This window comes from Caretta caretta, chromosome 7, assembly GCF_965140235.1.
Source record: "Caretta caretta isolate rCarCar2 chromosome 7, rCarCar1.hap1, whole genome shotgun sequence".
In the NCBI taxonomy this organism is placed as follows: domain Eukaryota; kingdom Metazoa; phylum Chordata; order Testudines; family Cheloniidae; genus Caretta; species Caretta caretta.
In genome coordinates, this window is record NC_134212.1 from 86639149 (window position 1) to 86661170 (window position 22022).

The 22022-nt window shown below is 43.5% G+C and overlaps 1 protein-coding gene across 1 annotated transcript in view; it reads left to right on the plus strand.

Moving 5' to 3' along the window:
• The window catches only part of IPMK (inositol polyphosphate multikinase), an 81278-nt gene that overhangs the window by 13059 nt on the left and 46197 nt on the right, over window positions 1–22022 (plus strand). The window lies entirely within an intron of this gene.

Sequence of the window (22022 nt, forward strand, 5' to 3'; positions counted from 1 at the left end):
AGTGTTTCACCACCCTCCTAGTGAAAAAGTTTTTCCTAATACCCAACCTAAATCTCCCCCACTGCAACTTGAGACCATTACTCCTTGTCCTGTCGTCTGCTATCACTGAGAATAGTCTAGATCCATCCTCTTTGGATCCACCTTTCAGGTAGTTGAAAGCAGCTATCAAATCCCCCCTCATTCTTCTCTTCTGTAGACTAAACAATCCCAGTTCCCTCAGGCTCTCCTCATAAGTCATGTGTTCCAGACCCATAATCATTTTTTGTTGCCCTTCACTGGACTCTCTCCAATTTTTCCACATCCTTCTTGTAGTGTGGGGCCCAAAACTGGACACAGTACTCCAGATGAGGCCTCACCAATGTCGAATAGAGGGGGACGATCACGTCCCTCGATCTGCTGGCAATGCCCCTACTTATACATCCCAAAATGCCATTGGCCTTCTTGGCAACAAGGGCACCCTGTTGACTCATATCCAGCTTCTCATCCACTGTCACCAATAGGTCCTTCTCTGCAGAACTGCTGCCTAGCCATTCGGTCCCTAGTCTGTAGCGGTGCATTGGATTCTTCTGTCCTAAGTGCAGGACTCTGCACTTGTCCTTGTTGAACCTCATCAGATTTCTTTTGGCCCAATCCTCCAATTTGTTTAGGTCCCTCTGTATCCTATCCCTACCCTCCAGGGTATCTACCACTCCTCCCAGTTTAGTGTCATCCGCAAACTTGCTGAGGGTGCAATCCACACCATCCTCCAGATCATTTATGAAGATATTGAACAAAACCGGCCCCACGACTGACCCTTGGGGCACTCTGCTAGATACCAGCTGCCAACTAGACATGGAGCCATTGATCACTAGCGGTTGAGCCCGACAATCTAGCCAACTTTCTACCTACCTTGTAGTGCATCCATCTAGCCCATACTTCTTTAACTTGCTGACAAGAATACTGTGGGAGACCGTGTCAAAAGCTTTGCTAAAGTCAAGGAACAACATGCTTTCCCTTCATCCACAGAATCAGTTATCTCATCATAGAAGGCAATTAGATTAGTCAGGCATGACTTTCCCTTGGTGAATCCATGTTGACTGTTCCTGATCACTTTCCTCTTGTCTAAGTGCTTCAGAATTGGGTTCTTGAGGACCTGCTCCATGATTTTTTCGGGTTCTGAGGTGAGGCTGACTGGCCCGTAGTTCCCAGGATCATCCTCCTTCCCTTTTTTAAAGATTGGCACTACATTAGCCTTTTTCCAGTCTTCCGGGACTTCCCCGGATCGCCATGAGTTTTCAAAGATAATGGCCAATGGCTCTGCAATCACATCCGCCAATTCCTTTAGCACTCTCAGATGCAACGCATCCGGCCCCATGGACTTGTGCACGTCCAGCTTTTCTAAATAGTCCCGAACCACTTCTTTCTTCACAGAGGGCTGGCCACCTCCTCCCCATGCTGTGCTGCCCAGTGCATAGTCTGGGAGCTGACCTTGTTCGTGAAGACAGAGGCAAAAAAAGCATTGAGTACATTAGCTTTTTCCACATCCTCTGTCACTAGATTGCCTCCCTCATTCAGTAAGGGGCCCACACTTTCCTTGGTTTTCTTCTTGTTGCCAACATACCTGAAGAAACCCTTCTTGTTACTCTTAACATCTCTCACTAGCTGCAACTCCAGGTGTGTTTTAGCCTTCCTGATTTCACTCCTACATGCCCGAGCAATATTTTTATACTCATCCCTGGTCATTTGTCCAATCTTCCACTTCTTGTAAGCCTCTCTTTTGTGTTTAAGATCAGCAAGGATTTCAGTGTTAAGCCAAACCAAATGCACGGGCCAGGTAGGGCTTTGGGATCATGCACCTGTTCCATGGGCAACAATTCCACGTATAACACTTGAAAAACAAACAAAAAAAGAAAAACCGACCACCACCACCACACCTATTTTCTCTCATTGCAAAACCACTATGTGTACTTCAGCTTCTTATTCCACCCCAGTTTTCTATATAATGTCTCAAAATCCTATGTTTAGAAATGTAGTATATATGGCCCATCCCTCCAGTTTTGGTTCATTGTTGAGAGAATAATTGCATTCTCCACTCTATTAACAAACCAGATCCATTAATTTAAAAGAAACAAGCAAAACTTCCCTTCTAACTGGGTGAAATTCCCAGTCTGTTCTGAATGGACCATGATGAAATTTATATACAGTCTAAATTTATTGCCTTCTTGGATTTGCTTTATTGGTACCTGAGATAATTGTAACAAACATAGGCTGATGTTTAAGTCTCCTTGCCAAGGTTTTGCTGTTTCCAGGGTTTTCCCTGGAGGACTTCCTCTTCACCTTGTTCTCTCTACCTCAGCGAGTTGCTCCAATCCTAACATGCATAGGTTGGAGCAAATTGGACAAGAGAACATGGAAATCTTCATATGGGATCAAACTGGTAGTCCATCTAGTCCAGTATCCTGTTTTTCAAAGTGGCCAATGCCATAATTTTCAGGAGAAGGTTCAAGAAACCCTGTAGTGGACACCTTGCTATTAACCTTTTCCATGTTGAAATAAACCATTTATTCCTAGTGTGAGAGGTTGGACCCCCCCCCGCTCCCCCCTTTCCAGGGCACCACCTGCTGTGTTGGGGTCCCACGAGCCCACCTGTCCCACCATGGGTCCCCCCAACTGTGTGCTGCTGTGTCAGGATCTCCAGCCCCTGTCCAGCACACACAGAGGTAGCGACACACCCAGCTGCAGAATCACATAGAGTCTGCAATTAGCTCTCTGTGGGAGGACTGAGCTAGGGGAATGCCCAGCTTTCCTGTGCGTACGCACTCTGGAGCGTAAACCCAAAATTATATTGTCTTGCGCTGCACAGAGAGATCTGTACAGCATAAGCTCGTAAAAATTGCCCCCTTCCTGAATGTGGAGGGAGATATGCACAGCTTTGTGCCCCCAAGATATGAGTTGCACAAATTGGGTTTTGAAATAAACAAAAAATAAGTTTTTTATTAACTACAAAAGGTAAATTTTAAGTGATTCTAAGGGATAGCAAACGGAACAAAGCAGATTACCGAGCAAATAAAACAAAATACGCAACCTAAGCTTAATTCACTAAAGAAACACAAAAGCTTATGCCCAGATAAATTTGTTAGTCTCTAAGGTGCCACAAGTACTCCTCATTCACATTACAAATAGTAATTTCTCACCCTAAATGTTGTTTTAGGCAGTTTACTCTGCAGCTTAGAGTTTATTTCTCTTCACAGGCTAGACCCCTGTCTCAGTCTAGACTCGGCCCTTGCTTTTCCCCAGCTTAGTTCCTTTGTTTCTTCAGTTTCTTTCAGCAGTCTTCCTTCTTGGGTGGGGAAGCAATGGAGAATAAGAAGCTTGATTGACTCACTTCCTAGCCTTAAATAGGATTTACGTAAGGCGGGAATCCTTTGTTTCCAGTGAAAAAATACCAGCAGTGTCCAAGGTGGTACTTCGTACCAGCTGACATCCTCACATGATGCTGCAGTGTCAAAGCAACATCTCAGGAAGGTGGGAGATTAGTATCTTCAAAGTTCTATTGTCCTTCTTAAATGGCCCATTCAGGCTGATTGCCTACTGTCTGGGGGGCATTCCCCCAAGTACATGCACAGTTGTAATTGTTACATAATCAATATTTTGAACTTCAGATACAGAAATGATACATGTATACAAATTAGATAATCACATTCAGCAAATCATAACCAATGATACCTTACATTTTATGCAAGATGGGTCATGTATCTTAGTTATGCCATATTCATATCATAACAATATTTCTATGAAGAATATGGGGTGTAACGTCACACTTAGTACCATATTTTCAGTCTGTTGGCCAGTTTCCTGTAGTACTATAAAATATTTTTGGGGTTTGTAGGAAAATTTTTAATTTGCATCTTAATAAATATTCATTTTCTTCTATATACGTTATAAATAAAAATAAGATATTAAATGTTTGAACTGCTTAGATTTTAGATTCACTTTGCAGGTGTACAGGGATTTATGTAGAGTCTTTAATTGTTAGTACAAGACATAATTTGTAGTGTGCATGCCTACAAAGCAGGCATTAATGTTATATGATTGTATTTATGTGGCATAATCAGTCTTTTCTAGCAGAATAAGATGAATACAACCAGTTTGCCAAATGATTTGAGAATAACCATGTTCATACCACACCGATTATTTTCTTATACATGCTTTGTAGTGATCACCAAAGATAATATGGGTTTTATAAAAAAAAAAGTTTTTTTTTTGGAGTGAAATGTTTGGTCTATGTGTTTTCAAATGGCACAATCCAGAAACTGGGGGGTGTGTGTGTGTGTGTGTTTTTAAGAAGTCCATAGTCAAATCTGTAGATTAGTAAGAAATATTATTCAATACTTGTTGCTGAGATTTTTGTGTCCTTAACTCTTTCTATGTTTTGGACTTGAAAGTTAAAGATTTTTCTAAACGAGTGAGGTCACCAAAATATTTTCTGTTTTGGGATTGTGTGTGTTGATACCAAATTGACTGCAGTAAACAACAAGTGAAAACAATATTTACTTATTAATGTAACTTGATAATTGATGTTATGAGACTGTGTTAAACAAAATCACAACTCTTCGGTTACAAGAGGCTCAGCAGGAGCCATCTAAACCTAAATGTAAATATTTCCCTGAAGTTTCAGGATTGCTACAAAGGACATAATCCAGGCTAAGTGGTAATTCCCCAGCAAGAATAGGAGGCTGAATACAGGTGTCTTTGAAGAATGATAAAATAAAGGATAAACTCGGCTGGGCAAGTTCCTAGACCCTGATAGAGAGATGCCATCACCACCCAAACCCTCAATTCTTCCTTGAAAATCCAGGGAATGGAAACTTTCAGATGTCTGAGGAAAAACTTTAAAGTATTAACTTCCATCATGCAGGATTTGTTTATCTGTCTATTTTCATAAACCCATGTGAAAGAAGCTTGAGGACTAAACTAAGGAGATCACTTCTTTGTAATGCCACCATGGATGGAGTTGCTCTTTCAGGGAATTCCATTGCTACTAGGGTGGTGGCCAGAAATCAGTTTTAATTAAGAACTCCAGGAAGAGGATTCATCTGCTTAACAAATCCTGGTATTGACCAAGATTTGGGGGAGCAAGCTATTTGGGAGAAACCTTGGAAGAAACACTAATTGAAAAGGAAAAGCATGTGTTACTAGTCTCCAACTACTCAAGCTAAAAGTAGAGCATGGATAGTGTTCTAGATAGAATAAATTCTTTTGTTTGTGTGGGCAGAGTCACTATAAGAGAGAGCAAGAATATAGCAAGAACAGACAATGGAGTGGGAGGAAGTAGGGGAGGGATTTTCAGATACAATGACTTGAATGCCACCTTCATCTTAATTTGTCCATTAACATACCACCAGGTGTGTTTGTGCTCCCTATTCCTCCAAATGAAATCATCTGGCTCTCCTGAAATTGAAGGACTTAATTTCTGTTGGCAGTTGTCTGAAAATGACAGATAATATGGCAACTGTTGTCTCTTTCAGTAGGACAGCAGAAGCTCCCTTTATGGCTAATCTCCATTGAGCAGAGAGCCAAGTGCCACTGATACAGGTAATCACAAAATAGGAGTCTTACAGTAAACAGCAAGGCAGACTTGCTTAGTGGGACAATATTGAATCAATTAAAGTGGAGCCTGCACCAAACAACAAATTTAATAGCAATAATGACCCAGAAGGGGAAATCACAGTTGAATCTCTTCAGAAGCAGATGATAAATCCAAAAAGCCAAGATAATTTTCAGGAATCAGTGAAAATGTAAAACCTGTTTAGTCAACTCTCCAACTTCTGCCTAAATATGGATAACTAGGTTGAGTTTTTTCTTTGATTGTTTTCCTGGGAGACCTAAATTTGGCCAGGGAGCGAGACCTTTTCAATCCAACAATCCTCTAGTTAACAAAGAGAAAGTTGGCTTGCTTGCTTATTTGTTTTTTATGAGATTATTTCATTGGGTAAATCATATTTTGCTTTACTCTACCACAGGGGTGAGCAAACTTTTTGGCCTGAGGGCCACATCTGGGTGGGGAAATGGTATGCAGGACCATGAATGTAGGGCTGGGGCAGGGGTGCAGGAGGGAGGGCGAGGTGTGGAAGGGGGTGCAATATGCAGGAAGGGGCTATGGGTAAGGAGTTGGGGTGCAGGAGTGGTGCAGGGTGCAGCATGGGGCTCAGGGCAGGGGGTTGGGATGCAGGACGTGGTGCAGAGTGTGGGAGTGGGCTCAGGGCAGGGGGCTCAAGGCAGGGGTTTAGGGGGCTCAGGGCAGGCGTGCGGGGTGCAGGAGGGGTTTGGGCTCTTGCCCGGCACCACTTACCTCGAGTAGCTGTGGGGGGGAGGCAGCAGCGTTAAGGCAGGCTCCATACCTGCCCTGGCCCTGCGCCGCTCCCAGAAGTGGCCAGCATGTCTGGCAGTGGCTTCTGGGAGTGGGGTGGGTCAGGCGGCTCCACTGTGCGCTGCCCTTGCCCTTGGGTGTGACCCCCAGAGCTCCCATTGGATGCAGTTCCCCGTTCCCAGCTAATGGGAATTGTAGGGGGTGGTGCCTGCAGGTGAGGGTAGTGCATGGAGCCCTCTTCTCCCCTGGCCCACCCCCTCCCCCAGGGGAGGCAGGGAGCTTGCCTTAGCCCCGCTGCCCCATGGGGCTGGCAATCCCACAGGCCAGATTGAAAGCCCTGACAGGCCAGATCTGGCCCTTGGATTGTAGTTTGCCTTCCCCTGCTCTACAAGAACGTGTGGCAATCTACACTGATGGGAAATGACAAATAGTGATTATCTCTGTTAGTAGGGAGGGGCAAAATAAACTGTAACAGGAGACTGCAAGACAAATACTGAAACTGTCCCCTATAAAATGCAATTTACTAACAGATTAACGATCAGTAATTTTAGTTAATGGCTTACTAGACATTGCTTAAATTGATAGCTTTAAAGAATGTGTGTACCAATTTTAAAATAGTAGTGTTAACTTTGTCATGTGCTATGAATATGTGGCTAGGATCTGCTGTGAAAACTGCAGAGAACCCCTTCCTCTTTCAAATAAATTATTTTCCCTCAGGCTCTTGTCCTCATTTTCAGGCACATACTCTGGAGGCTGCATAAAGAAGTGGCCCATATCTTACTGAATAGGGGTGTAGAACTATCCAGAAAATAGTACCACCACTTCATTTCTAATGGCTCTACCTAGTTAAAAGACTGAGGATTCTCTTGCTGTTCATTGGTTGCAATTCATTTCAGCAGACTTCCAAATCCATGAGCAGGGAGAAGAGAAAACATGTCCTTCGTGGGTTTTTCCATTTTTGAGAATTTCTTACACTGCAACAGATTGTGATAACTCACTTGCGCATTGCAGCCTAATGGAAACGTGTAGTTGGAGCCGGTGGGAAACTACAGAGAAATTGCAAGACAAGAGGGAGATTAGTGTTTTTGGGGGTGTGTGATTGTAACTCTAATATGGCAGCTCTTCTGTTTTTCCCACTTGTGATTTTTTTTTCTTTTGTTTCTGGGGAAACTGCTTTCTCCTGCTGCCAGCTAATGTAATCTTGTAGCTCAAATAGTATCAGTCATTACTGTAGGTTTAGGGTTCAAACCCTGTTGATTGATGATGTGGCTGTGAGGAAGCTATTTGTTTCTCATACCAGAAGTTGGCTTTTACATTTTTCTTTACTTTAAAATTAAAACACACAAACTAAGACAGTGCATACATGAAATCCCATTTAAAAACATTAGTTAGGCTGCCGAGTCAAGCACTTGTTCACTAGGAAAAAAGATTTATGGTTTACCATGCAACCTTAATTCTGTACCTCTGTGCATATACCTTATACCGTAGTCTTAAAGACATAACTTGGTGTTACTTTCACCCCTGACTTTGGGGAAAAAAAGTTAGAGGATTTACCAGTATGCCGGAGTCCTGAGCAGGGGGCGTGGCCTTAACCGGAAGAGGCAGGGCCTTAAATCCCCGGGCCCTTAAAATCTTGATTTAAAGGGCCCGGGGCTCCAGCTGAGGTAGTGGTGGCTGGGAGCCCAGGGCCCTTTAAATCACCCCCGAGCTACCAGCTGCAGAGGCGGCTGGGAGCACCAGGGCTGGGGGGTGATTTAAAGGGCCCAGGGCTGCAGCTGCCACTACTGCAGCGGAGCCCTGGGCCCTTTAAATCACTGAGGAGCCCTGGGGGCTCCCAGCTGCTACCGCTACCCTGGGGTTCTGGGCTCTGGCAGAGCTTTAAAGGGCCTGGGGCTCCACTGTGGTAGCGGCTGCCGGAACCCCGAGCCCTTTAAATCCCCATCTGAGCCTGCTGCCCGAGCCCTGCGGTAGCAGTGCTCGAGCTTCGTCGGGGATTTAAAGGGCCCTGGGGCTCCAGCCGCCGCTACCACCCTGGCCCTTTAAATTCCCCCCGGAGCCCCGCCGCCACTACCCCAGGGCTCGGGCAGCAGGGCTCAGGCTGGGATTTAAAGGCCCGGGGTGGTAGCAGCGGCTGTAGCACCAGGGCCCTTTAAATCCCCGCCAGAGTCCCGCTGCCGCTACCCCAGGACTCGGGCAGCAGGGCTCAGGCTGGGATTTAAAGGGCCCTGTGGCAGAAGCAGCGGCTGGAGCTCTGGTGCCCCTTAAATCCCTGCTGGAGCCCCACTGCCACTACCCCAGGGCTTTAAATTGCCGCCTGGGAAAGCCGGTCCCAGTATGGCGCACTGGCTCTTACTGGTACGCTGTACCGGGGCGTATCAGTTTACTTTCACCTCTGCCCAAAGGACACTTGTTTCATTCACCATACAGGCTGGCTGTGCAAGAAAGCAGAATTGACTGTTGCCCAGGCAACCCTAATATGCCATTCTTTTTTTTAGTGTATTTGAAATTAAATATCACTCATTTAATGTATGTATATTAGTACAGGTGCAACAGATACATTTTTCACTTGAAGCCTGATCCTGAATTCCTTGTGCTCCCATTTGTTCTATGGAGCCACTGTGACTTTGAGTGTATGGGCAACATTGGATAGGGGTCATGGGCACTGGACCAGGGCGGCCATGGCCCCTTCACTTTTTACCGGCCGTAAGGACAAGTGATGTGGGAGGGAGGGAGTGGAGAGGAGCGAGTGGGGGTGGGGCTTTGGGGGAAGGGGTGGCATGGGGGCAGAGCCTGGGGAAGGGGTGGCGTTGGAGCACGGTTCAGGTGCTGGTGGGGGGCCCCCCACACTTTTAGGGAGCTTCTGCCACTCCTGCTTGCAGTCCTAAGTGATCATCTTCCCTCTCTCTCTCTTTCCCCTTCCCCTCCACCATAGTAAAGCAGCAGCTTGCTTCAGTCCTAGAGGATTTTTTGCTTTGCTTCTTCCAATTATAATTAGGATTCCAGTGACTTGAGGCAGCTCAAAAGAATTTGATGGTTCACCCTCCCCATCAATTGCAAAAAGTCAGCCCACTATTTGAAGGAGGTATCTGGGTTGGAAGATTTCTAATAGAACTGTAACAACTAACAAGGCTCAGCCTATGTAGGGCAAAGCATGATAAGGCAGCCTGTGTTCCATAAACTATTCTTTTGCTGGTTATAGAAAATGAAGTAGATCAGGGAGGCAAGGCATCTTTTGCTGCAGGTTGAATTACAGTATTTAATAAACCCAGTTAATCATTTTTACAGTCTTAGTTCAGATAACTATGCTTCCCTAAAAAAGAAATGAACAGGAGCTCTGTCACTCCATCACTGTACTAATGTACTTTTGCCCCTCTGCAATGTTATATAGAAGAAACAGTTTCAAACAATAGAATTCAAAGAATTTTCTTATCCCTTAGGATTTTATCTGGGGGATCTTGTCTTGCATAAGGTGTATATTAAATTGAACCTCACTGTATTAAACATACCTTAAAAAGACCTGTCAATTTAAAACAAATTTCTAACTAAGTTGTTTGTTTATTATAATTAAATAGTTAAAAGTAACTAAGATTATAAACTTAATTAGAATATTTATTCTGTGTTCAGATTGATTCGCATTTGTATGCTGAGAGTTTCATTGCTTCTTCTGAATATTCTGTTTTTCTTTTTGTGTGGGTCTTTCATGCAGTACAAGGGGATAGAAAAAGACTTAACAAAAAAGAAATGTAACTTGCAACACCTTAAAAATGTCCCAGGGGGAAACAAGGGCATGCATTTCCTTAAACTACTTTTTCTTAAATGACTAGATTTCAAGGTAGCAATATCTGTTTAAAAGTCCCTTCTCTCTTACTCTATCCCAAAAGCAGTGGCTAGAAAACTAGCAGATCTCTGGCAGAGATCTGAGTAAACTGAGGATCTTTCAGGGCACAATGCAAAGTTAAAGAGATGGGGGAGAGCCAACTTCATTTGCATATTTTCAGTAAGAGGGTGTCTTGCCACCAGTTCTTCAACCTCACTGCCTTATGAGGTTTTGCACAGATAAACCTGAAGGCAGCATTTGCACCTGCAGGTGGAAAAAGAAATGTATTTTGTACCTGTCATCCACTGAGGCAGTATGTAAAGCTACTACTTAAAGCTTTTCTAGATAGGCTATCAACTGACGTTAAAAAGTGTTTTCTAAAATACTTGAAAATCTTGAAAACACAATCTCATCCATAGTCGAAAGAGTGTGTCGTTTCAGCCTGTTTGTGGAATTCAGTCATATGTCCAGGTCATCTTCTTGATCTTTGTATAACCAGAGTTGCTCTTAAGGGATATGAATGTGATTGGTTAAGTAAGAAAGCTATAATTGAATTTGGGCTATTTGATTCTTAACGCTCATGACCTTCTTTTCTTGTCTGGCTTGTTAGATGTAGCCCTTTGTAGAATTTCAATTGTCTAGTCTTCATGTTCATTGCTGTGTTTACAGAGAGACCATATTTTGCCAAAAGAAAAGGAGTACTTGTGGCACCTTAGAGACTAACCAATTTATTTGAGCATGAGCTTTCGTGAGCTACAGCTCACTTCATCGGATGCATCCGATCACTTTCCACGGTCTGCATCCGATGAAGTGAGCTGTAGCTCACGAAAGCTCATGCTCAAATAAATTGGTTAGTCTCTAAGGTGCCACAAGTACTCCTTTTCTTTTTGCAAAGACAGACTAACACGGCTGTTACTCAGAAACCTGTCATATTTTGCCAGTTTCAAATGAGCCTCAATTTGGCCTCCCCCCATTTTAAATTTTTATTATTTTTATTTTATTTATTTTTTTTTATTTTATTTATTTATTTTTTTTGCACGCTCAAACATGCGTCCCAACACCTGCATGCTACTGTGTGTGTGCAGTGGTGTTAGTGCTTGAAAAGTATGTGGAGAGGTACACGCGCATGGATGCCACTTCTTGAAAATTTGGCCCCTGGTCCTTTATTCTCCATAAACAGTACAAAATATTTGTTTGAAAACATGGTAAATAAATTTTAAAACAGTCCATTCATGCTGTTGGTGCCATCACATTTTGCTGATGACATGGCATATGCCACTGTGAACAATTTAACTTTCTCCACTTAGTTCAGGCTATTTAACTAAATATACAGTATTTAGTTAAAACCATCAGACCAAACAGCAGTATTGACAATTCAATAAGAAAATCCTATACACCACAACATAACAGAAGAAACCGATATTTCAATTAGTTTGCTAGATAACTTAAAATGGCATGATTGAGAAAAAATAGCAGATAAAATAGTTCTCTAACGGGGAAAACAGATCAATACAAGCTGTTTTTAATTAAACTATTTACATTATTAATAATAATGTGGGCCCAACAGTGTGCAGTGCCCATATATCCATGATATAGTTATACAAACATGCTCAAATTACAATCCAGATCACTACTAATTTATTCGCACAGTACAGTAGGGTTTGTTTAATCTTGTAAAGTCGGGAGTTTTAGTTTGGCAACAGAACACTGGAGCTCAGGCTAAAATACAGATTTTGAAGGATAATTTTCTGTGCTGTAGTAACTTGGAGTATAATATGAGTATAGCTATGGAAAGACAGTTACACTATACTTAATTTTTCTGCATCATTCTAAAATGTAAACATAAGACTACATGAACCATAGTTAGTGTTTAGTACTAACGCCTTATTCTAATATGCCATAGTTCAGTTAAGGCAGCACTTCATTTCCTGTTGTTGCTTTATTTATCACATGATCTCGGTAGACTGTTAATAGATTATTGAGAAAAGCGTGGGTTGACTTAACACCACCCATCCCCCCGAATCTGATCTCACTATTGAAAACATGAGGCTTCAATGGTTTTTTTGTTAACTATGTAAAACGTTAAAATATTTCTAGGTTTGATCTATGCTTGCTATAGTATAATGAACTCTCTTTTGTTTAATGTGGGAGCTCTGTTCTGTACTGAGCTACTTACTGACAAATGTTTTGGGGATTACATATTAATATGACTTGCTTTTTAACTCCTGTAACTTCAATAAGTAGCTGAACTTTGGAAGCAATTTGCTAATAATTGGATGTAAAATCTGTGTTTACAAACATAGGTCTGTTAGATGACATGGCAAAACAAAGAGTTTACTAACTAGATCAGCTTGAGTGTAACTAAATCCAGTTACCCCCATTTTTTTTTTCTGACTTGCATCAGACTCTGACCGAAGTCTTGGTATCATTTTCGTTCTTTATTCCTTCCAATGCTTGCCAATAGGATAGCACAGTTTTCTTCCTTGTCTGCAGAAGATGCCCCCAGCATGGCTATGTTGGTAAAAGCCCTATTGTAGTTGCAGTTAGATCGATCAAAAGTGTTTATATTTGTATAGCTTATGCTGGTAGAGTTAAACTGGCAAAACCCTCCTAGGAAAGACTAGTCCTAATGCAAAACACACATTTTGGTCCACCTAAAATGTTTTGACACAGCTACATCTGATGCTAAAATGATTCTGCAGTAACTAGTTCTGTATATATTAGAATGGTTAAACAATTGCTACCAACATATGTATAACTTCTCATACCAATAAAATTACCTAAATTGTATGATGCACAAAAATAAAGAGGCAAGACTACTTTAAAATTAATTTCAAAATAAACACATATCTAAATATTTGAGAAACTCATCTTAAGGTAATGTTGTTGTAGTACCTTCTCTGTGTGAGTTGCCTCCTGTATTAAAAACATATAATTGCTGAAACTTGTCTCCCTTTCTGTCTATTTGAAGTATAGTTTAAAATTTTGTTAAAGTATAGTGTTTTCTCCACTGCCCCCCCATCTACCCAAGCCTTTTAATTTGAGAGAGAGAGAGAGTGTGTGTGTGATTGATAAATAAATTATAAAATGAATTGCTGTGAAAGTTTACTCTGAGCAGTGTAAGTGTGGAAGGGGGTCAATTTTTATGAATTTGAGGTACCAGCTGGTTTTAAAAGGTGAAATCTGACAAATTACATTTGCCAATTAATATTATGGCTAATATTAGAATAGACTCTAATAGGATAACCCCTTTTTATTGAGTCCAGAGAGTGTTAGTTTACTAACTTAATGCAAGGTTCTTTTCAGGTCAATTTTTTATTTGAATAGTATTTCTCAAATCAGGACACTTGGTTACTCTTAACCAGTGAACAATTCTTTAATTCACCCAGAGGAGCGATGTGTTCTAGGTATGTACTGCGCACACCAATACAGTCTTGCAAGCAGATATCAAAGACTAAGGTTAAAGCTCAGCATTTACACTAAGGAACAATGCAGATCACCAAGATTTCTTATTACCAAGATTTTGTGAGATAATAAATTCCTTAGTACCTAACAATATGTCACTTTTCCAGTATTTCTCCAAGGAGTAAGGATGTACTTACTTGTCTTTAAAGCATTTTTAAGAGTGTGGTCCCTGCTGTTGACGTTGATTGGTCCAAAAGGGACAAGTTTAGGATTTCAAAAGCAATTGCTTAAAGCTATGGTTCAAATCTCTCTTAGGCCAGTTTGCTTGGACCTCTAAAGGAGGGTATACATATAGCATTAGTTAAAATTTGGTTACTCGAGGCCTCACTAGAGACTGCAGATTTAGCAAGATAACCTTCAGTTATTTGTATTTCTCCTTCTATTCTTTAATATCTTTGAAATGAAGTCTCACCATTTCTTATCCTCATAACCCTGGGATGCGGGGAGAGTTCTTTCCACATAGCTGGTCTGGGTACCCATCATGCTGTGGATTCTGCAGTTTCCTTGTGGGTTTGGTCAGCCTGAGGGGTCTTATATGGCAATCTGTTCTATATATATTTCTCCTGATTTCAGGGCTCATTGGAGAGAGCTACCCTATGACTTCTTTTTAACATGTGCCAACTGAACATATGCTGCTGGTTTCGCAGCTGTTTCCATTGGTATCCAGTATATGGTATTTGTGTATAACAGATTTCTTCAATCCTTTTCTTATCAGTGGGGTTTTTTGGGGGGCGGGGGCGGGAGGAAAAGGTTTTAGCAATGTACAATATTATGAGAGATTCTTGCCTAGTTTATTGATGATGATCTCATTTAGTCATTTTAATTTCTATTTTGGGGGAGTAGAACTTTCAGTTTGGCTGATCTGTGGGTCTCTAAACAAGGTTTCTCATATGAGATAAACCATTTTCTTCTTGCCTTGACTTCCTAGGTGGATCCTAGTTTGGGATTAACAGAAGTGGATGGCTATATATTTTTAGTCCAGGAGAAATTAATAATTCAAGGGTTATCTGTTCTCTGTACCCTTTACAGCAGAAAGTTCTCATAAAGGGATTCTGCCCATCCCAGGAGATAACTTACTTTTACCGTGTTTTGTTTAAATTGCTGTGGACAACGTAAAGGACTTCTGATGTTTCATGTAGGCCAGGTTATACTCCCAGTTAGTGTGTCACAAATGAAACTGGGAACTGGTGTGGGGAAAAGATGAGTGACCAAGTTGTTGAGAGAGAGTGGTGGGGAAGAGGATTTACTGTATTTTTTTAATTGTGGGGCAGAGGGGAAGGAAAAGAATAGCTCAGGAGAAGATGATGTCTTTTTATCTCTATTAGATTGTATGCTCTTTGGGACAGGGACTGAATGTAGATTCCCCCCCGCCCCCCCCCTTCTGTTTGGAAAGTGCCTAGCATGTTTTGGGTACTACTGCAATCTAAATAATAGATACTAATAATTTAACATACTAGATGAGTTAAAAGTAGCTCCAGGTATTATACTTGCCTCTAATACCTTGCTCCATGCTAATAAGTAATAGACTAACTTACAGATAGTTTGAGAGTGTTTGGCCAGAATGCAGACATGCTTGAAGGACCGTGACAAGAGATCCATCCACTTTGTAAGCTGTGTGTCAGATGATTTTTTTCAGATGTGTCCTAACTCAAAATCGGTTGTCTGATATACTTGCCCCATGCTAATGTTTATGGTTTTATGATCACATTTTCTTGTGTCTTTGCTCAAATCACTTTTCTCTCCCCTTTGCTGTGTGAATTATTTTGTTTAATTTTTCTCTTACAGTGATCTTAGTTGTTACTTGTAACAATAGTAATTTTTTTTAAAGAACTCTTGTTAAAGTGAGCTGTCTCTTTTTAATGCAATTTGTCCATAACATGGACTGGATTCTCTGAAAATTACTTGCAGTGTTGAGTCTTCTTAAAGAAATGTGAATGGGTTTAATCTGTTTGTATGTTCGGGTTGCTTTGGTCAGAGCTTGGAAAAAATCCTTTCCCTTACCCACTCTGGGTGCCTGGCACATCCATGTGGCCGAATAGGCAAAGAATCGACCTAAGTGTCTGTCTATGTTTCTAATGTCACAAGGATTAAGTCTGTTGAAGTTCATAGCGGCAACACCAGGTTAGCACTATTTCTGCTCCTTCTCCCAGCCAGAGCCGGCACCTGACCACCATGGAATGCATCATGAAGAACAACAACAAAAACAACCCAAAACAAAACCAGAAAAGGCCCCAGCCTACCAAACCAAAATGCTACATTGCACACTTTTTTCTCTCTCCCAGGGAAAGAGAACTAACCACATGTGACAGATGTTAGTCATTTAATGCGGTTCTTGCAAGTTCTTGGATGAGAGTAGTGTAAGAACCTGTATAGAATAGAGCTCTGAACTCTTATGTAGATTCTGTTAAAATAATTTGTGTTGGTGACTGTGACAAATTTCAGTCGGTCCTCCGAGCCCCTAGGGGGTGATGGAGAGCTATGGTCCCACTGGCAGGCCTTAGTCACACCTTTCGGGCGCTGGGGAATTAGCGGGGAAAGTGTGCCGGCACGAGTCTGCAGCGCGCCCCTCAGGCAGGGGAGCGCCGGCACGAGTCTGCAGCGCGCCCCTCAGGCAGGGGAGCGCCGGCACGAGTCTGCAGCGCGCCCCTCAGGCAGGGGAGCGCCGGCACGAGTCTGCAGCGCGCCCCTCAGGCAGGGGAGCGCCGGCACGAGTCTGCAGCGCGCCCCTCAGGCAGGGGAGCGCCGGCACGAGTCTGCAGCGCGCCCCTCAGGCAGGGGAGCGCCGGCACGAGTCTGCAGCGCGCCCCTCAGGCAGGGGAGCGCCGGCACGAGTCTGCAGCGCGCCCCTCAGGCAGGGGAGCGCCGGCACGAGTCGGCAGGGGAGCGCCGGCACGAGTCTGCAGCGTGCAGTTCTGCTACCCAAGGCAGGCTGGCCGGGGTAGGGGAACTCAGACCCACCCAACTCCATTGCGTTCCAGCCCAGGGCCCGGTCAGTGGCGGGAGGCGAAGGTCCTGCCACTGGGTCAGCAGGGCCATCCGCGCCTGCTGACCAAACACAGCCACCCCACGGTGCAGTTCTGCCCCTGGGCTTCTTCCTACCCGGTCTCTCAAGCGGGTCTCTCCGGTCCCTCCAGCTCGTCCGGGTATTCTGCTGCTGGCAGCTTCAGCTCCCCCTCTGTGTCAGATTCACGCTGGCCCGGGCTACAGCCAGGCCCCTCCAGGTCCCCCGGGTATTCAGCGGCTGGCAGCCCTGGTTGCCACAGACCTTCCTCCCGGTCAGGTTCCTCCTTGCCCAGGGCCTCACCTGGGTCAGCAGCAGGATCGCGAGGGAGCAGCCTGTGTCTGTCTCCCTCCCTGGTGCTCCCTTCACTGGGCAAAGGGCCCCGCCCTTTGTACTTCTTGTCCCACCCCTCCCCTTCCGGGGATTGGCGTAAGCTTGGTCTGGTCCCGCCCACTCGGGCTGAGAGGGTGGCTCTTTACCCTCTGGTTCGGAGGGGAGCCACCCTTGCTCCCTACAGTGACTATGGGGTAAAAACTTTTTACAAAGGTTTGCCTACTTAGCATGGACAGACTTGTATCTTTTGACATGTGTTGGATGTTTTTAAGGAGAACAGAAGATCAGCCTGAAATTGGTGGTATTGGGGGATCTTTAAAAGACAGTAAGTTTGAATGAAGGGTGCGGAAGGGGGAGGGACTCATTGTTCCAACATGCTGGTTGGTGGAAGGAAAAAAAAATGCCAAACTGGATTGGCAAGTGATATAGTACTGCCCAAATGTTAGTTTAGAACTGGACATGTAAACCAATTCTGGGTTTGTTGTTGTTTTTTTAAAAAGGGGGGAGGGGCACAGGTTATGGCTGACAATGAATTCTTGCTGCTGTTTGGAATACACACACTCTGGAGATGATGTGATCCCAGGCAGACAGTTTGAGTATGTCTGGCCAGAATACAGACATGCTTGAAGGACCCTGACAAGAGACCCACTTTTTAAGCTGTTGGTCAAATTATTATTTTTTTGGATATGTCTTAAGTAAAAATCTGTGGTTTGTTGCAAAATTTATTAATCTCCTTAGTAGTACCAATATTAGTGTGAGGTATGCTGTGTATAATATAATGGATTTCTTCAAGAAAACGTAGGTTTTTTTTTGTTTGTTTTAAAATAAAAAGCCTGCTTGTTTACTTGGCGGGGGAAGGCAGTTAAGCTGTACCGGATGTTCTTGAAGGAAGGAAGAATGACGGCTGCTTCCTTAGATCTTAAGATCAGAATTTAAATAGAGAGAGAGCTTTTGTACAGAATCAGAATTGAAGATACCCTGGTGACATCTCTATAGGATGCTGTGATGATGGCTGCATAGGCGTTTGTGGGCCAGGGAAGGTATAAGGGCCTGAAGAAGTTTACTTTGGTAACAAAGGATTTGCTGTGAGAAGATGCTGCCTCTAATTCCAATGATAATGGAAAGCAGGACTCTGAAACAAGCTACTTCATTTGTGCTGAGTAGGATGGCTTGTACCAGTGTTGAGATAACTCATTGTCTCCTTTTTAATCTTGCACCAACCAAGAAACTCAAACCAGCCAAAGATTGGACTGGACTCTACTCTGATCTGATTGTGTTTCTACTTATAAGATAAAGACTATTAATCTGTTGTAGGAATATGAGTGTTGCGAGGCTTTTTCTTTGCAGTCTTACAACCCCATTGCATGGGAAGCAAGAGGTGGAGAATAGTAAGGTCAACTATGCGTGCGTAGACTGTCAGTCCTTCATCAGTTGAGACTGAGCCGATCACAACACGTCTTCCAATCTTCTCTCGCTCTGGCTGTCCTTCGCCATTCTTGTCCATATCTCCTTGTTAGGAAATCATCCCACTCTTTGGAGGCTGACCGCGTGGCCGTTTCTGTTCTCTCAGATCCACTTGGATATAGCTGTGGTCCATCTGTTGTCACTGAGTCAGGTCGCATGTCCCACCCACCGCATTTTGCTGAGCCTGCTTTCAACAACGTCTTGCACTCCAGACTGCTGCCTAATTATTTCATTGGGGATGTGATCGCGGAGTGAAATGCCCAAAAATGTTTGTTCCATTGCCCTCTGTGTGACAGACAGTTGATGTTCTTCAATCTTTGTCACTGACAATGTTTTGCTGCCATATAACATTGCTGGAAGCATGGTTGAGTTAAAAAGATTTGCACAAGTTGTTTTGCTGATCTTTCTTTGGAGGATGTCCTTGATATCATTGAATGAGCACCATCCAGCCTTTTTTCTGCAAGACAGTTCGTCTTTCTGATCGTGGCACATGTTGACTTCCTGGTCCAAATAAATATATTTATCAACTTCTTGGATCTGCTCTCCTCCAAGAGTTATTTGCGTTCTTGGCAGAACATCTGATCTCATGTATTTCATTTTTGACCGGTTCATTTTTAATCTGACTTGACTACTTTTCCCATTCAGTTCTTTAAGCATTCTCTCAAGCTGGGCTGTATTTTCGGCTAACAGCACTATATCATCTGCGAACCTGAGATGGTTTAGCCCCTCGCCGTTTATATTAATCCCGCCTTTCAAGTCTGCTCGTTGAAAAACCAGTTCAAGACAGGCTGTGAATAATTTTGGTGAAACTGTATCTCCTTGTTTCACACCTCGATGGGGTTCGGAGGGAGTATTGAACAGCGATCTGTCTGTGCTGCAGCCAGAGTTCGCTTCCTTTAGTAATGTGATATATTTCACACTGATGCCCTGTTCTGAAAGAGCTTCAAGAATGACGTTAGTCTCTACGCTGTCGAACGCCTTCTCGTAGTCCACAAAGGCAATGCACAAAGGGAACTTGTATTCCCTTGAATGCTCTAGTAGTTGGTTTAGAGTGAAGGTGTGGTCTATTGTGCTGTAATTCCTTTGAAAGCTGGCCTGCTCTCTAGGTGCTGTTCATCCAGGTTTTGCAACAGTCGATTTGTTTTTATTTTAGTGAACAACTTATAGATATGCGAAAGCAGGTAGATTGGGCGATAGTTCTTTACATTTTCTTGATCGCTTTTCTTATGCAGCAAGATGGTATTGGACTCTTTCCAACTGGACGGTATCTTCTGGATTTCCAGGTAGCGGCTGAACCTTTGGGCGAGAGCTTTTCAAAGTTCCTGACCTCCCGACTTAAACACTTCTGCTGTCAGACAGTCCTCGCCTGGATTCTTCCTTTCTTTCATTTGATGGACTGCGTGATGGACTTAGCTGATGAGAACTGGGAGTATGTGTTCATTGGTTTGTTGAAGTGATGGCATTGGGACATCTATATGGGATGCAAACAGCTGCGTATAGAAATCCCTGCAGATTGCCTCCATCTCTGTTCGATCTGTTACTGATTCTCCGTCCCTGTTCTTCAAAGCCGATAACGATGACCTGTACAACACCAGTTTCCTTATGCATTTTTTGAGACTTTTATGATCTTCAGCAGCCTTTAGGAGCTTTTCGGTTCGAAATTTCTCAAAGTCTTCCTTCAACTTCATTCATATGAGTTTGCAGAGAAGGGAGTACTCAAGCTTGTCGCTGCCATTTCTTTTCATTTTCCTCCTCTTCTCCAATAAAGTCTTCGTATTCTCTGAGATTCTTCTGGTAGCTCTTCTTGGTCTTTCATGCTAAGTAGATTTCCCACACCGTTTCAGTCTCTTACCAAAGTTCTCATAATCGTCATCGCAGTCTTCCAGGAGGCTCCAATCTTCCCTAGAAATGTTTTTCCTGCAGGATTGCCTCGTCGAAAGCTACCGGTTGGTGCCTTCTGTTCGCCATACACAGCACCTTTTTTCTCCACATTCACAGTGAACGTGAGTCTGTCTCTCAGTAGGCGATGATCACTACCGATATTGAATGACGGCACTACTGAAATATCCTGCACGATGCGTCATCTATCGATCAGAAAGTAATCGATTTCATTTTTTGTCTTCGCGTTTGGTGCGATCCAGGTCCATCTTCTGTTGCCCTTCTTTCGGAACCAGGTGTTACCAATGAACATTCTCATCGTCTCTGCCAATATAGCTAGTCATTCTCGCACATTTCGTTCTCTGATGCCGTACCTTCCTATGAACTTCTCACCTTCTCTCCCTCTTCCATCCTTGGCATTAAAATCTCCTATCACAATTGTATATATGGAGCTCTGAGTGAGGGTTTCCTCCAGTTCCTGATAGAATCTTTCCATATCATCATCTTCTCATGCACTTGTGGGAGCATAGATCTGGATGATTTTGAGGGTACTATTTCGGTTCAGTCGGAGGTAAAGCACCCCAATACACAATGACTTCAAATGGCATGAGACAATTTTCGAAGACCATTCCTTGTTTATGATGAATCTGACTCCTCCAACTGTAATCGTGCCTTCTTCTTTTCCTAGAATGACCATGCTTCCATCCCTCCAGTTGACCTCCATCTCCTTCTTTCATTGTGTTGCGCAAACACCCAGCACATCGCAGGCTGTTTTTGCCTTTTTTCCTCCATGAGATGGTTTATCGGTTCCTCCCTCATCAGTGTTCTCCAATTATAAGTGCACACTGACAGAGTTGTCCGGTTTCCTTTTGGCAACCTGGCACCTGAGATTCTTTGCAGCCTGTCGTCGTTCGAATGCCTCGCTGCCTCCGGAGTGGGGATCGAGAAACATGCATAGAACTGAGACTTGGTTTTCCATGTTGTTTTAGCCATTGTTTTCAGCCACCCGCTGGCTGGGCTGTCAGTGGCGCATTTACCTCCTCAGCTTAGCTAGCTTACAGCCTCAGAAAGAGTATACGCCCCTCCACAGAGGAAGAAACCCCCACACTGGGCTGACAGTCCGACATCTCGATAGCATGGTTAGACCTGCCGGAGAATGCACTCAGCTACCATCGCTGTCGAACAGCCAGGGTCACCACTGCGCCGCGTTGAGGTAGGATTTGCAGCAGGTCAACTATTTGTGTATATCTTGCCGGACTGTCACCTTCGCTTCTAGCTCCACAGAGAAGATCCTTTTCTCAGTATTGCCGTTCTTGGCTTCCTGGTAACTTCATGTTAATGTTTGGATATGCTGAAGAGTTTTAGTGTAAGGCATCTTAAACAACCCTACATCAATGTTTGGCATGCCTCTTGGAACCTCAGGCTGTTGCTAAATGCTATTTCATTGTTCCCTGAGGCTGCAAGTCCTGTGAAGTGTTGCTTAATTTTCATTATACAAAACTTAAACAAATTTGAAATGTAACTTGGGGTATGTCTACACTGGCAGAGTTACAGTGCTGCTCAGAAAGCGCTGAAAGGAAACCTCTGTTGTGTGTTCACACTGTCAGCTGCCTGCACAATAGTGTTTTCACACTTATGGCACTTGCAGCGGTATTCGGAGCGGTGTACTCTGGGCAGCTATCCCACAGAGCATCTCTTCCTCCTCTGCTGCTAAG